Source organism: Hordeum vulgare, chromosome 3H, assembly GCF_904849725.1.
Source record: "Hordeum vulgare subsp. vulgare chromosome 3H, MorexV3_pseudomolecules_assembly, whole genome shotgun sequence".
Taxonomy (NCBI): Eukaryota; Viridiplantae; Streptophyta; class Magnoliopsida; order Poales; family Poaceae; genus Hordeum; species Hordeum vulgare.
The window spans coordinates 586,947,171-586,959,014 of record NC_058520.1 but is presented as its reverse complement, the minus strand read 5'-3'; the positions used below and the strand labels follow the sequence as shown (position 1 = coordinate 586,959,014).

Sequence of the window (11,844 nt, the reverse complement as noted above, 5' to 3'; positions counted from 1 at the left end):
CGCCGCCGTCCAACAAAGTTAGGGCTTTCGCCCGGGAGACAACAAAGATAATCCACATTGCTGTGACAAAATAGGCCAGACGTGACCAAACCTCTGCCGATTCATATCATGTCCATGCTGAGAAAAAAAATGATACCATGCAACCAAGGATGATATCAAACATGGATATGATTAGAACCGTTGAAGGTGGAACAGTTAATAAGTTTGAATGTGATCACAGAAAATTCACTGTACACCAACCAACAATTGAGACAAATCCCGACACGAGTTTTCCTGGTTAATCTTGAGACAAGGGAACACATACCGATCACTCCATCGACAACACAGCTGTTTGTGCCAAAGCACAACTATGTCTAGGTGTATCCTATGTCTACCCCAATGTAACTCTCTACCACCTAAACTCTAATCAGCAGGACGTTTTCCCAGGGAAGTCTGTTGAATTTAACTCTCGGCAGGAGGAGCGAGTCGGTAGATGACGTTGCAGTGATTGCCCATGTACAGAAGGGTCACAACCCCCACGGGGATCTCCAGTACCAGTGTAGATATCTTGAACCATTCTGAGGGGCAGTTCAAGCGCTCAGGCTAAACCTGGTATCGTAACTTGGTCCGTGAACTGGCGACCTGGACTGACGCACTGAAAGCACCACTGTTTGAAGAGCAACGGGTCAGGTAAAATGAGTGAAGAATGGATGCATTGGAAATTCAGCATGATTTAATGTAATGGAGGAGACAGGTGTTGGTACTGACATCTTCCTGACTGTAATGTTCTCCAAGCCCTTGGACAAGCGGTTCAGGGGATGTTTCTTTCCAGGGACTTTTTGGTGTAGGGACTAAAAAAAGTCCCTTTTAGTTCCATGTGAAAGAAACAGGAGGGACTTTTAGGGACTAAAAGGGGGTTTATGGGACTAAAGGAAGAAGTCCCTATGGGAGGGACTTTTTGGGCACTTTTTCCAACAGTGCCCCTACTTTTAGCATGTCATTTAATAACTTCTAGTATATTACTAGGGGTAACATGGTCTTTTTACATGTCATTTAATGATCTCTAGTCCATGTTTAGTCCTTGGAAAGAAACGGATAGGAACTAGAGATTTTTTAGTTGGGACTAAAAAAAGTCCTAGGACTTTTTAAAGAAACAGGGGCTCATACTCAACCCTGCGTGAGCATATCCGGATAGATAGCTGCTACTAGTCTGAGGAAAACAAAAACTAACCAATAAAACATGTCAGAAACATGAGTTATGATGAACACAAGATGCTAGATGTGGCTTAGATAAATAGGAGCTACTCTACCTATTTACTGGACAAACAAGCTTGTTTGCAACGAGGTTTTGCGTCATTCAACAACTACTCGTGTAGAGGGTGTACGGTCCGGATGCTGACTTTGATCACCGTTCACCTGCCAGAGTACACTTGGCTTGGCAGCTGGCATTTTATAAGTCACTCTATAGTCTATACACACATGAAAAATGTATGTTGCTTAATTTGTTTCTCAGGTGTAACGAGGATATACTACCAATTATCTGCCTGAGCATTCCGTGGGGTTTCGTGCATTATTCGATAGCGTGAGCATGCATCCGTTCCTAAATATATATAATGCTTCTTTAGAGATTCCAATACGAAATAATATGGAGCAAAATAAGTAAATATACACTTTAAAATATGTCTATATAAATCCATATGTAGTCTGTACTGAAATCTTTAAAAAAGATTAGTTTTAGAAACGGATGGAGTAGTATTTAGCCCAGGAATTAGTAGCCCTGCAATGCATTATTTGTCACGGTGGGTGGATATGTTCGGCATGCTGTCAGAAGGGCAGCGGCAGGCCGCCCGGGCCTGGGTGTCCAAAGAACGGGCACAACAATCTTGGAGCAGGCAGCCAAAGCAGAGGAGGTAGCATTGCCTCAAAAAATGGAAATAAAACAGGAGGTAAGAGCTTGCAGAACAAGCAGACCATCAGAGTTTCAGAGAACCAGCAGCTCTGCATGCAATCTGTGACTCTCACCCACTGGTTTATGTTCCAACTAATACTACTTAGGAATTCAAATACTCTTGCCTTATAAGGAAAAGTTTCAGCATACATACTGGGCCAATTAATCCGGATGATGATGGACTATTTTTATTCTGAAGCAAATAATTATTCAACCATTCTGCAGTGATACCCAAAAAACACCCAACAAGGAACAAGTTACAAAAGTAAATGAAACATTTCAATCTTTCCTTGTTCTATCTAGTTCCTCCCTGGCCCAACATACAGCAGTTCCATAGACCACCAGTAGGCAAATCTACAATATGCTTCTTTCCCAACAAACAAAGCCCGTTCAGAAGAAAGAACTAAAGAAGCATGGTATATGTTAAAAGATTCAATCAACTGCACAAAGAGTATTACAAATTGAGCCCAAAAAATGCAACAGCATAAGTTAAGCACCATATCGCAGATGGACACAGAAAACAAAATAGCGTCAATCACAGATGTAGCATGGATTAATACCATGAGTCCATGATACATTTCATTGCCCCGAACAAGTCGGCAAAACAAAAGACATAAGCAATGTCTCTCATTGATATCACAATCCCAAAGGCAGGACATTTCATTGAGGAAATGGTTGTGATGCAACGGTACTATAAAAATCATATGCAGCTCGCAAGTTAACAAAGAGGAAATCTGCCTCTTCTCATCTTCACATACAACAAAAGGGTAGAAATGGAGAACACCCCAAATTTTGACTATTAAGAAGACCACCGGATTAGAGGCTAAGGTCAGTTATTTAGCTCATGGAAGACGGACATGAGGAATATAAATTGCTAACAATTAAGTACAAAGAATACCACTAGATAAATATAACAAAGCAAAGTCCTCACCCAATAAAACAGAGACATAAAGCAGATTAGTTGGTTTTAGCATTGATACACGCCATGGTCACTTCAGCCCGAAAAGGTACCAACACAAGCTTAGATTTCACGCAACAACATGACAGGCAGAGCCTCTGATCACAACTTTACATATATCAAAACAAAAGGAAGAAGCTAGCAGGCTCATACTTGATCCAATTCATAGGTATTGACGCTCGCAAGGATACGGCAGCCAGGTAGAAAGAAGCAACACCTCCATCAACAGCCATCAGATGAAAGGCGAAGCGTTCACAGCATAACGTTGTAGAGCCGGAAAGAAGGTATGCTTGACTAGACTTTGTTTGAGCCGATGTCCGGTCTCAATGAGGCTTCGGCGACCATGATCGAAAACCATGATCGAAAATGGCAATCAATTTGCCGTCACTGTCAACCTGAAGCAGCCAGCGATCAATCCTGACCAGCAGGAGCACACCACCATCCACCAAAACAAACTCCATTCCCCAAAGTCTATCAGAAATTTCAAGCTTCCCCCTGATTTCTGCAACTGGTAACTCGACTCGGTATTTGTAGTCCCAGACCTGGGTCTCATAGTTCTGCAACAGCCATATATCAATAATTTTTGTGGCATTGTCCTGGCTACAGATGCCGAGCGTATCATCCATCTCAAACAAAAATGAGCTGGTGGGATTGGAAACGATTGGAGCACGTATGTGCTGGAACGACTCCGCTATGGTGTCGAATACTATTACCAGCTCGCTTTCAATTGTAACCGGGAATGAGTTGTTTGTGGTATAATGCACTGGATACCAATGCAGGCTATCTCCAATCCGGACAGCAGTGGCTACGGTGAAGCATGTCGTCTCCATCTCCGGCCACCCGATGTACCTCGGTGGCTGGTCGGAGCCAAACGGAAAGACAAAGCGGCCAACTTGCAGACCTTTACCGTTTCAGTAACAGCCGGTACTCGCCGGTAGGTCGGTGTGGGTACATCCCCAAGATGAAGAAGTTCGAGAATGGCCCGAGGATGGCATGCTCACGCGTGACCGGATTGCAAACAGATACGAAGGTGCGAAGAGATCCACTCCCCAAGTCAACCTTGGAGAGGAGGAGGAGGCCGTCGCAGGAGGCCTCCATATAGAAGTCCCCGTCAAGCCGGGCGACGGAATGGAGCTGGGCGTCGGCGGCGGAGCGGTGGTCGAAGGCGAGGATATCACGGCAGCGGTCGCTGGTGAAAACGGGGAGGTTGGGCTGGCGGGCGTGGTGGGCAAGGAGGAAACGGCGGGTGGAGGTGGCGCTGCGCCATGCGCGGCGGACGGCGCGGCAGCGGAGGAGGGATTTGGGGGGCAGGAGGACGAAGATCTCCCAGGTGACGATCTCATCTGGGAGGCCGGGTAGGAGGGGCGTCGTCGCTCCTGCTGTTGCAGCCTCCGCCATGGTCGCCGCCGGCTGCTGCTCCGGCTGCCAGGGACGAGACGAGTTGGGGAATGAGCTCCTTTTTATTGGGGGAGTATAAGCTGAACCGTCAACCCTAGCAAAGTTGCGGCGAATGGACTTTTTTTTTTGTTATAGGGAATGCGGCAAAGGGAGTTGAGGAGGTGGACAAAAGACTCCTCGTAATAAGACAAAAACATAAAGGAAACCAAATTTCTCTAGCAGAAAAATGAACCGAATAATTCAATTTCAAAAGTTCATTTAGACCTCATAATTTTGATCCAAAAGATGTTGTATCACTGGTAATCCCACTAGCAATGACCAAACCACAAAATACACTTTCACCACCCAACCCGCATCGCTCCTGCGGCGACTCGGGCGGACCCCGAGATCCGCCACCGCTACCACATCCCTCTGCCTCCTCTCCCCTCGCCGTTGTCGAAGGATGCCAGCAAGGGCTAAGCCCGCCCGACAGAAGGCGGCGGCGGGGGTCTCCTCGCGCGCTCGCGTGCTCAGTGATGGAGCGAGGCTCGATTTCCCCGATTTGTGCGTCGTTGATCTTCGGCGGTCCGCGGCTTCAATAGCGCGGCATGGCGGCTTCCCGAGCAGTGAGCTCTGGTGATGAAGGCTTCCACAACCAGAGGAGGTTTTCCGTCTCGACAGGTCACCAGTTCGGATGTGGCAGCCCGAGCTCCCTGCTATGGCGGTTGCGCGTCATGGATTGGACCTGATATGCGGTGGCTGCCGGTCGTGGTTTGTCTCCACGCAGATCGACGGTAGTTTTCTCGCACATGGAGGTTGCGGTTGTGCAGCAAGGGGAATGCTAGATCTGGTCGATCTACGACTAGGTTTGGCTCGCTGAGACGGATTTTGTTGGGTGCTGGCGATGATGGTTGTGCCCCTAGCGTGGCGGCTGTGTGAGGTGTTGGGGCTGCTGCTCCGAGCGTAAGCCTGCTTGGCTTGTCGGACTAAAACTAAGCCGGCCCCGGAGGAGCAACCATCCATGGCAATCCGATTCCAGCTGGCTATGCTAAAGTCAGGGTGGATGACGTTCTGTCGTGATATGAATCACTAGAGCTTGACATTCCTGGAGGTGAAGGGGGGGGAGAGAATGAGAGAGGTCGCATATTCTGTCATTTTATGAAGAAAGGAATGCATTGTGTTCCCAAACTCGGTGCCAAGGCCACCGACTCCCCCCGAGTAGCAATACACCTCGATCTTCGTCGCGTGAACCAACTCCAATACCCACATCGATATCATGGAGCCTAGTGCGAGTCCACGTCGATCTCCGCCGCGTGAGCCGACTCTACCCCACATCGATATCATGAAGCCCAACGCGAGTCCATGTCGATCTCCACCGCGTGAGCGAACTCCAGTACCCCACCCCGAGACGGAGCCCAGCGCGAGTCCGCAATATCGATCTCTGCCGTGTCCGCGGACTCCAAAGCGGAAGAGAGCACCAAAGAAGAAAACAGAGCCTACTGCCAAAAAAGAAGTTGGCTTACGATACAACCAAGAAGGAAAACAAGTTAATAGTGCATGCGAAAATGAAGGCCCATTTCGCACTGAAACGGCCAAAGGAGAAAATACCTGTCGAAACCATAGATCGCGTTCTGCATAATCTAGAGCGACCCCCGGCGCCAAGGCTATATGAAAACTATGAACGCTCTATTAGCAAATCATATAAGGCAAGTAAAAGCGGGGAAACTGTTCCCTAGCTCAAAGAACAGGCAGTGCAATCCCCCCCCCACCGCTCAAGGTGAGTACTGATAAGGCGACAACCGACGATTTTGCTAAAGAATCAGGTCTCGGCATTCATCAACTCCTAGGCATCGAGCGAATCCCCATTGCTACAAATTTTGCATGGAAATATGTCCCCGGGAAACCTCTGATCGGGTCTGAGGAGGCCCCGCTCTATCAACACAAATGCGCAAATTGCATGAGTGGTACTAGAGAGAAGTAAATGCAGGGCGACACTGGCTCATGATAAACGTCCAACAAGAGCATTACTTCCATGCAAAGGAGCTATGGATTGAGTTTTCAGAACTTTTTCAGTTATTCAATCAAGGCGCACTCGATTGTACTATCGTCAGCTGCTATTGTGTGTAAGTGATTTCTTTCTGTAATTGAAGTCTCTAGCTTAGCTCGTTCATTGCTTGTGATTATCCTCACTATATTCTTTTCTGTGCTATTATGCAGAATGAAGATTTTTGAATGCAAAAGAGACGAAGTGTATGACATTGGGTTCATTGATCCAAATACCATTAATGAACTTACGTTAAATAACCACGCCAAAGACTCAGGGCATAACTTGCTAAGGTTTTTGAAGGAACTAAATACCATAACAGAAATACTATTTCCTTACAACTTCAAGTGAGTGTTACTATCTTATACTAGAAATTCTATTTTTTGCTTACTCGATGTTAAATATAGTTGATTAGTTATGCATGCCCGCTTATATAAACGTGTGTGCGGTTTCCACTGGATCCTGTTAATCATTAGAGTTGACGAGGGAAGTGTTGAAACAGTGGACTCACTAGGTAAAGACCCTACTGAATACAAGAGCCTGGTTTTGATGCTCGACAGGTAATTTGAATCATTATCACTCTCTAGTTCATTTCCTGATATCAAGTAATTAACAACTTATTTATTCATTTTCTTTGCGGGAAAGATTTGGACAAAGTTCATCAAAAAGGAAGCCGGTGCATGGCAACCAAAGTTGAAATGGCGACTGTCCAATCTAGTAATTAAGTACTACTCTCTACGTTCGCGCATCTCTTTAATTGTAGTTGCGCATCTCTTTAATTCTAGTTTCAATACTATTATCATGTTTGATTATTATCTGATTGAATTTTATTCTCGAAAGTGCATGAAGCAGAAACATGAGACTAATTTATGTGCATACTACGTTTGCGAGAACATTCACTTTATGACCGAACGACGCAAAGATGATAGACATCGTTGGGTTTACGTTAACACTATTTACAATTTTCTTATCATGATCTAATATATATACACAGACAAATAATATATTCATATTGGTCTCATTCTTTGAAGATGACGGATATACGGGATAGGCTCCTGCCAAAGGACCGCATAATAGCACATGAAGAGGAAATTGCGAGATTTTTATTGAGCAGGTCATATGTAATACCATTACACATAATACCTGCATGTAATGATCTGCAAATTATAGAAGAAATTGTATATATGTATGTGTATGCATATGGTCATACAGGAAAGTCATGATATATATATGATTGGTTGTAAGAGAAATTCTATTATATATGCATAATGTGTGCAGTATATGTAGTAACGTAAAATATGTTAGAAATAAATAAAAAATTAAATGGAAAACATAAAATAAAAGGAAAAAATAAACTATAAACCCAAAAAAAGTCTAAACGTCTAAAGCACAAAGTCGACATTGTTTGTTGGAGGGATGCGTTTATGTGTGTTGTGTCACCGTTTATGATGGTTGAGGTCATTTTCGGCGGGGGGGGTGGTCGGGTTTTTTCTATCAACCCGGCTATTGCACTGATTGTTCCTTGTTGCGGTTGTTTGTTTGTTCGGTGGTATCCCCTACCGTGTGTTTGCACCCGAAATCGTAATGATTCTATTTTTCATGTCAAGGATGTAATGGATCATCATCATCGTACATAAGGTGTAGTGCGCGGTAACAGTCCCATTTAAAATCACAGTTATTTTCACGGTTCCGAGATCATGATGTTCCTGTTTGGATCGTTGGACTTGCTCCGCTGGTACCGAGGATCATCCATCCTGTTCCACGTGACATGTACTGTGGATTAATTCTGGATAGTTGATGGCTCCATAGTTTACATATTTTTAGAGTTCATTTGTTGCATGTTCTCATTATATAGCATGATTCATTGAATCAAATAGTTGTCCATTATGCAAGTTTACCGGTATTTGCACTTATCATAGTAAGCATCTTACATTTAGTGGTTTATTAGTTTTCTTTGTTTTTATGTGTCTACAAGTGTTTTGCAGCAACCTAGGACAAAGCCCAATGAAAGAATCAAGGATGGGTTTGATACAGGGTCGCCAAAGGGCCAGACTTAGCCATTCCGGTGGTCGGGAAAAGTGTCTTTTTTCAAAGTGCTATAAATCAAGATCCAATATCAGGAATGGATCATGCCGTTCATATGAATCCAACAAGCCCAAGAACGTCAAATTCTGAGTTCGGATGATGATTTTGCGTCCGTTTAATCGGAAGAGGTCATAACAAAAGACGATGTTCCAAACGACATCACGCGGTTGTTTCAGCGGTCATTTGATGTGCACACAACTCCAAAGTTGCCCTTCTGACTGGATTCTTCACTGTTTTTGTCCCTGTTCGATCGCACGAGCTTTTTGGCTCGTAAAAAAGAGATTGAGAAAGGATTTGGCTCATCTTGAACCCTTAAATGAAGCCCGTCAAAGAGGCTAGAGAGGCTCCTTATGTAAGTCATCCTCAACCCTAGTCGCCAAATAAAACAGACGATTTACTAAGATCACATCCATCTCCATCTCCATTACTTCTCCATCAGCACTACTGAAGAAGGGACAAGCTCAAGGTAAGAAGAGAGGGTTCCACCACCGGGAGCACCGACCCCATCTCCACCGGTGCCACAATCTTACTTGGCAGCTGAGAATCCCAAGCCACCAACGTAGAACTGGCTATCACAAATGACAAAAGGGGCTTGATGGCGTAGAAGGGTCGCAAATCCTTGACGACAAGACTCCACGAAAGACATGGGCAGCATGATCCTCGGCCAAGGAAGAGGCCCCCTCCACGGTCAGATGCAAAACCCGGCGGTTTTGAAGCAAGTGGCGACGGTAGGTGTTGCATGGCAGCGACCGCTCCCCCGGCCGTCTCTCCGGCGCCGATTCCGCTTGACGAGGTCCTGTGCAAAGATGACAACCCATCAGATGAAAACAAACCATCACATACCTAATCAAAGGTGGCCGCCGGAGAAGAGGAATTCAATATCTCATCCACCACCAAAGAAGAGCCAAGATGTGTTATCTGAGAAGGTTGCCAACAAGACTATCTAAAAACGTGGCTCTTGTTTGATGGCGGATGTGATACTAAATTCTCAGCAGGGCTGAGAACAAAGATTAGCTTCTCAACGACTTCATAGCTCTCACGTCCGTTGGAGGTGATCCCAAAAGTATTACACATGGAAATGAAAAAGTGCTTGATAGAAAAAATTATATACGAGAACATAAGACTGATGAGGAAGGGAGATAACACCATCAACAAAATTATATAAGAGAACACCATGAACAAGAACAGAGCCAAATGAAAGCAAATCTTCAATTTACTAGCTGGATATTAGGATATCGTTGGCATTAGAGCTATAGAATCTTCCGCAAATCAGGTGGACTAGGGTATGACATAAATTTATAAGGTTTGCGCTAGTAAAAATCTTAGCTTTGAAGTCGGTCCATGGAGTCGCTTTTTTATCACAAAAATATTAAAAGCTATAGTACACATGGTCATTAATCTATTACCTACTAATAAAGTAAGGCGATATTCTTGATTTTGTCCCGCATCTAATCCTATGTTATTTATGTGAAATACATGAGGTGGTACTAATCCGTAGAGCCAAGTTTTGTTAAAAGAGGTTCGTTCGCAGCTTGGTTGGGCCTGCGTTGCGCAACATTGGCCTTCAATGTGACCTTTCTTCTGTTTGTATCCGCAGCGTTATTAGTTTTTTTCATACGTCCGTCTCCCTAACGACGCAAACTCTTGGAGTCCAACTCTACGTCGCCTCCCCCCCTCTTATTCCTCCCATAAATATTGGACGGATCCTGTGGAGGCAAAAGAGTTGCAGACGGAGCTACTGGACAAGGAGACCGCCCAGATGTGCCTCTAGGACCCGGACATCGCCACCACCAAAGACCCCACGAAGGACGGCAATGAGATCTCCCTCGCTTTCTCCTCCATCTGATGGTTCACACATGTGCTGTGGATTGGTAGTGGTTTTGGCAGCAGGCCCTGGCCTCACTGGCGGCATCCTTCTAACGGTGGAGGCCAGAAGCGTCGGCTTGGCTGAGGTAGAGCGCTGGCTCCCGTCCCACTTCGAAGCCATCAGCGCAAGCGCCGCATAGTGCAGGCTTGCACTGAACTGGGTTGACTTGCCCTGCCACCGCGAGCTCTCCACATCGCAATCTCGAGCAGCTAGACTTCCTCACTGCTGCAGGCTCCGATGACGGGTCTAGGACGCCACAAGCATCACCGACAGCCTCACGTCGCTCCGTGCGAGGATGGACCGATGTTGCCGCATGGCGCAAGAGGCCGACGCCGCTCGCGCTCCAGTTGCTACTTGGATCGGGCTAAGTCCATCATGAACGCAGTCGCCGACATGTTCCTGATGGACCGACGGGAGGCGAAGAACCCGCAGACACTTGGCCTGGGCATGTATGCTCATCCTAGAGGTAGTTGTGCAGGCGCTTGCCGTCCCGGACCCAGAGATCAGGGTGACACGTCCCTTGCCGCGGGCCATGCGTAACCGTCCTAGGGCCTGGTCACGCCAGCAGGCCGCCTAGGAGGCCCCTGCCCCCCCCCTCTGGCCCTCCTTCGGTAATCCGGAAGCTTCTGTTTCGCTGATTTTTGATGACCCACAAGTATAGGGGATCAATCGTAGTCCTTTTGATAAGTAAGAGTGTCGAACCCAACGAGGAGCAGAAGGATCTGACAAGTGGTTTTCAGCAAGGAAAAATCTACAAGCACTGAAATTATCGGTAACAAGAGTGATTGTGTGGTGAGATGATTTGTAGCAAGCAACAAGTAACAAAAGCAGCAACGGTGCAACAAAGTGGCTCAATCTCTTTTGTAGCAAGGGACAACCTAGTCAAAGTCTTATAGGAGGAAAAACGCTCCCGAGGACACACGGGAATTTCTGTCATGCAAGTTTCATCATGTTCATATGATTTGCGTTCGTTACATTGATAGTTTGATATGTGGGTGGACCGGCGCTTGGGTACTGCCCTTACTTGGACAAGCATCCCACTTATGATTAACCCCTCTCGCAAGCATCTACAACTACGAAAGAAGAATTAAGATAAAGTCTAACCATAGCATTAACTAATGGTTCCAAATCAGCCCCTTACGAAGCAAGGCATAAACTAGGGCTTAAGCTTCTGTCACTCTAGCAACCCATCGTCTACATACTACTTCCCAATGCCTTCCTCTAGGCCCAAATAATGGTGAAGTGTTATGTAGTCGACATTCACATAACACCACTAGAGGAAAAACAACATACAACATATCAAAATACCGAACGAATACCAAATTCACATGACTATTATTAGCATGACTTATCCCATGTCCTCAGGAACAAAAGTAACTACTTACAAAGCATAATCATAATCATGATCAGAGGTGTAATGAGTAGCATCAAGGATCTGAACATAAAATCTTCCACCAAGTAATCCAACTAGCATCAACTACAAAGAGTAATCAACACTACTAGCAACCTAACAAGTACCAATCGGAGTCGCGAGACGGAGATTGGTTACAAGAGATGAACTAGGGTTTGGAGATGAGATGGTGCTG

General features: G+C 45.6%; 1 pseudogene; it reads right to left on the bottom strand.

The window, feature by feature from the left end:
- Positions 1-3,208: 3,208 nt before the first annotated feature.
- LOC123442121 lies at positions 3,209-4,283 on the bottom strand (annotated as a pseudogene).
- Positions 4,284-11,844: the final 7,561 nt, after the last annotated feature.